Here is a 5,433-nt window from a genome sequence, read left to right on the forward strand (position 1 = left end):
CATTGGGAAGAGAGGCCCCTTGGTCTTGCAAACTTTATATGCCCCAGTACAGGGGAACACCAGGGCCAAGAAGTGGGAGTGGGTGGGTAGGGGAACTGGGGCGGGGGGAGGATATAGGGAACTTTTAGGATAGCATTTGAAATGTAAATAAAGAAAATATCTAATAAAACAAAATACAAAAAAATGCCATGCTTTATAAGACTTGCCTTAGTCATGGTGTCTGTTCACAGTAGTAAAACCCTAAGACACATGTATATACAAATACATGTATATACAGGTATACATGTATATGCAAGTATGCATATCACATGCACATATGGAAGTCTGAAGATGTCAGATGTCCTGTTCTTTTCCTTCTTTTTTTTCTTTTTTCTTTTTTTTTTTTTTTTTTTTTTTTTTTTTTTTTTTTTTTTTTTCCATTTATTCATTTATTTTATGTGAGTACAGTGTTGCTCTCTTCAGACACACCAGAAGGGGGCATCAGATCCCATTACAGATGGTTGTGAGCCACCATGTGGTTGCTGGGAATTGAACACAGGACCTCTGGAAGAACAGTCAGCACTCTTAACCACTGAGCCATCTCTCCACCCACCTTCTTATTTTCTTGGAACGGGGTTTCTCACTGAACCTGGAGCTAGACTCCCAGCCTGTGAGCCCTCCCAACACTCGTGTTTCTGCCCACACAACAGTGGGTTCTATGTGTGCATGAGGAACATCAAGCTTTTGGCATGGATGCTGGAACTCAAAGTGAAGTTCTCCAGCTTACGCAGAAGTACTCCAAGCCAGTGAGCCACCCCCACCCCCACCCCCTGGACCCAGATGTGCTTTTAGAATCTGTGTGCTCTGGAAAACCTACCTTGTGTACATACACAGTACTTGACAAAGGCTGTTTCAAAACCAGATTTGGTGGTACAGACTGGTCGTCATTGCTTCTTAGGAAGCTGAAGAAGGAAGTTCAAAACCAGCCTGGAGCCAAGCAATGGTGGCGCACGCCTTTAATCCCAGCACTTGGGAGGCAGAGACGGGCAGATTTCTGAGTTCAAGGACAGCCTGGTCTACAGAGTGAGTTCCAGGACAGCCAGGACTACACAGAGAAACCCTGTCTCAAAAAAAAGAAAAGGGGGGGGGTGATTTTAAAAAAAAGAGAGAGATCTGGGGCTATACCCTATCACATTCCAGGCCCTAGGTTCAATCCTCCATACTGCATAATAATGATGATGATGATGATGATGATGATGATGATGATGATGATGATGTACTTAGTTCAATGACCAGTGGCATTAGACTGGGCTTTTAGCCAGTGAAACTGATAGTGTGTGAATGTAAACTTGTATGTTCAAGTCCTGACAATGCCTTTAGTTTAAAAAAAACAAACAAAACAAAACAAAAACCCGATTGTTTCAAAATGTCAAACATGGGGCTAGAGTGAGCCTAAGAGCACTGACTGCTTTTCTGAGTTCAAACCCCAGCAACCACATGGTGGCTCACAACCATCCGTAGGGAGATCTGACGCCCTCTTCTGGTGTATCTGAAGTCAGCTACAGTGTACTTACATATAATAAATAAATAAATCTTTTTAAAAAATGTCAACCATGCAGATTGGAGAGATGGCTCTCTGTGTAGGAGCACTGGCTACTCTTTTAGAGGACCCAGGTTCAATTCCTAGCACCTACACTCACACCTGTCTGTAACTGAAGACCCAGGGGACCCGATGTCCTTTTGTGGCCTCCGAGGGTGAGTGTAATTTCTACCTGCAGTCAAGACAGCCACACCCAGAATATTCTCTCTCTCTTTACTTTGTTTTTTTAGACAAGGTTTTCCTGTGTAGTCCTGACTGTCCTGGAACTCACTCAGTAGACCAGATCTCTAACTCAGAGGATTTGCCTGCCTCTTGCTTCCCAAGTGTTGGGATTAAAGGCATGCTCCATCACTGCCTGGCAAAATAATAAATCTCTTAAAATATTTTTTAAAATAATTTAAAGTGCATGAGTAGGGCTGAAGAGATGGCTCAACAGTTTAGAGTACTTGCTCAAATCTAAGAACCAGGTTTAGTTTCCAGCACCCGTAAGGCAGTTTACAACGGTCCTTGACTTCATTCCCAGGAGTTAAAGCACTCTGCTTTGGCCTGGGAGGGCAACAGGGTCTTGCAAAGTGAGCATTATAAATGCATGTAAACACTCACATACATAAAATAAAATAATAATTAAAAAAAAAAAAAGCCAAGGGGCTGGGGAGATGGATCAGCGGTTAAGAGCACTGGCTGCTCTTGCAGGGGTTCTGAGTTCGATTCCCAGCAACCACATGGTGACTCACAACCATCATGGGAGCCAATGCCTTCTTCTGATGTGCAGATGCATAGGCAGATAAAACACCTATATACATAAAATACATAAATCTTAAAAATATATTAATAAACAAAGGTGGGACAGGAAGAGTTACTAATGTGGCAGAGCAGGAGAATGAAACTATGGCTTTTTAGGAGTTGAAAAGATGATGCATTAGAGAAGTGTGGACCGGGGATTCTGAGCTCTTTCTGGATGTCCTCCTCTGTCCTGAACAGAGAGATAGGGAACAGATGTTGAAGAGGAAAGAGTCCCCTGGAGTCCCTTGGACAAACTTGGTTCTGGGTATTTACCTGAAACAGGATTTCGCTTTAGGATTGAGGTCAAGCTCTTCTGACCTCTGGTCCATACAGGAAGAGTTGGGTTACAGGTAGACTGCACTACATCTGGCAACCTTGGTTGTTTATTAGCACATTATAGATTATACTAGAATTTTCAACTGGGGCCTTATGCCTGCTAGGCAAGGGCTTTGAATCACACCGCTGCCTCTACACTAGGATTTCCCAGGAAAAAATTATTCTAGGTGGAAGGAATATGTCTCACCTCTAAGTGATCAACTACTAGGAAATCACCTGGAGGTGCAGGGACTGGGCTGCATTGGGGCTTTCTCTCACTGAGTTTATCCTCTCCTCAGGATTGATCAAAGCAAACCACAACTTCTTTTTTTTTTCAAGATGGGATTTCTCTGTGTAGCCTTGGCTGTCCTGGAACAAGTCTGGTCTTGAACTCAGAGATCCAACTGTCTCCCAAGTGCTGGGATCAAAGATGTACGCCACCACCACTTTGTGCTTAATTTCAGAATTCAACATTTTTTGGGAGGGTGGGGGGAAGGATTCTTTTCCATCTCCTAGATAGTCCTCCATTATGGGTTAGTTCTGACTCAATGACTCCATTATTTCACAACAGTATTGCTATTTATAATATCACCTGAAGAAGACAGCTCAGTTGACAGCATGTATTCATTCAGAGAACCTGGGTTAAATTTCCAGCGTCTACATGGTAGCAGACATCATCTCTAACTCCAGTTCCAGGGGATCTGAATGTTCTCCAACCAACCACGTCAGATACCAGGCATGCATGAGGTGCACATACATACTCGTAAGAACAATTATACACATAAATTAAAATAAATACATCTAAAACAAACCAATCTCTTGGGCCAGCAAGATAGCTCAGTGAGTAGAAGAGCTTGCTTGGCAAGCCTGGAGAACTGAACTTGATCCCTGGAATTCACACGGTAGAAGGAGAGAACTGATTCCTGAAAGTTGTTCGTTGACAAAGATACCGTGCACCCCAGCACGCCACACACGCACAAGCACACTAAATATACATTTTTTTTTTTTGGTAAATAAAATCAGTACTCCCCATATATACTTACCTTCGGTGTCTCTCATGAAATGGAACAAACCAGCAACACTAAAAGAATCACCTACTATTCATCTACATTCGTTCTTCCTCCTGCTTAGGCAGGTGAGGAAATGACACACTACAGTGGGTTTGAATCTTGAATGTGTAGTGTCCATTGGGGAGGGGAGGGTGACACAAACAAAAGCAGAGTAACTTTGGGTTTGGGATGTGGAAGCCTAAATTTCGAGTTTGTGAGACAGGATCTTGAAGCTTTCTCTCCTCCTGCCCCTGCCCTCCGGGGCTGGGGCCGCAGCATGCATGCAACACCACTCTTTGGAAGCCTAGAAACTGAGGAGTAGCAAGTGTGATCGCTTTAATCCCAGTGCTGGGGAGGCAGAGGCAGATGGACCTTTATGAGCTCAAAGCCAGGCTGCTCTACATAGCCAAGTTCAAGGGCAAGTAGGGTATGCAGAGAACTGCCACAGATTAGCAGAAGCCATTCATACCCCAAGCTGAGTGAGGAGCTTGATCTTTTGTGCTTAACTCCAGGCCAAAAGACCATAGCTACAGTCACCTCAACAGTAATTATCTCACCAGGGGTGGCTTCACCTCTGTGACTTTGCCAGCCTGCTGAAACCTAGGACCTAAAGACTCAAAGTCCTTCCCAATACTTAAGATAAAACAGGATTACAAAAGAAACCAGCAACATTAAAATACAGTTGATTAGTCACTACGGTGGTGGTGGTGCACATCTTTAATCCCAGCACTTGGAAGACAGAGGCAAACAGATCTCTGTGAGTTCGAGGCCAGCCTGGGTACACAGTGAGTTCCAGGACAGCCAGGGCTACACAGAGAAACCCTGTCTCAGAAAACAAACCAACCAAACAAAAAGTGTGGTTAACTGCAAAGATGTCTGGGCATGAACTTCTTGAGAACAGGAATTGTCTGTAAGATCAGTGTCTAGCACAAACCTGCATCTTCAGGTACTTACAGGGGCCTAGGTGATGCAATCGATTGGCGTTCAGTACTTATACATAGACAGTACTTACAAATGTTTATTTAATGAATGGCTAGAGAAAAGATAGCTACCATCAAGTCAGCCTGAGGAGGAATTTCATTGCAACTGCCTATTCACACATCAGTAGCTTGCATGTGTATCACCCCATCTAAAATAATCTAGACCAGGGCTGTGAGAGATCTCATCTCTCCAAGTACCACTGCAGCTAGCAATGACAGCAATTGGAAGACCAGGAAAACAGCAAAGCTCGTGTAATCCATTTTAAGTAAACAGGCTCTGTCTCAAGAAGGAAATGTGACTTTGGAAGCATGCTGCTCACACGACCTTTAATGCCACCACAGCTGTGAAGAGCGAAAAGGCAGGACCTGAGGGAGCCTGCCTCTATTCTCTAGGGTGCCCCGTGTCCTGAATTGGTCCACCCATCTCTGGAAAAGAGAAATGACCTAAAGGACACAACAAGGATGAGATGTGGCTTTCTAGGTTCAAGTAACAGTTCCAGTCTGAAGACCAAAGCTTTTAGGGCAGGCAGGATGGCTCAGTGGATGAGGGTGCTTTGCCGCCAAGTCTGGTAACCTGAGTTCGATTCCCAGGACCCACATGGTGGGAGGTGAGAACAGACTCCTGCAGGTTGTTCTCTATCTCCACATACATACATAGCAAGCTCCCGCTCTCTCTCTCTCTCTCTCTCTCTCTCTCTCTCTCTCTCTCTCTCTCTCTCTCTCTCTC

Source organism: Mus pahari, chromosome 6, assembly GCF_900095145.1.
Source record: "Mus pahari chromosome 6, PAHARI_EIJ_v1.1, whole genome shotgun sequence".
In the NCBI taxonomy this organism is placed as follows: Eukaryota; Metazoa; Chordata; class Mammalia; order Rodentia; family Muridae; genus Mus; species Mus pahari.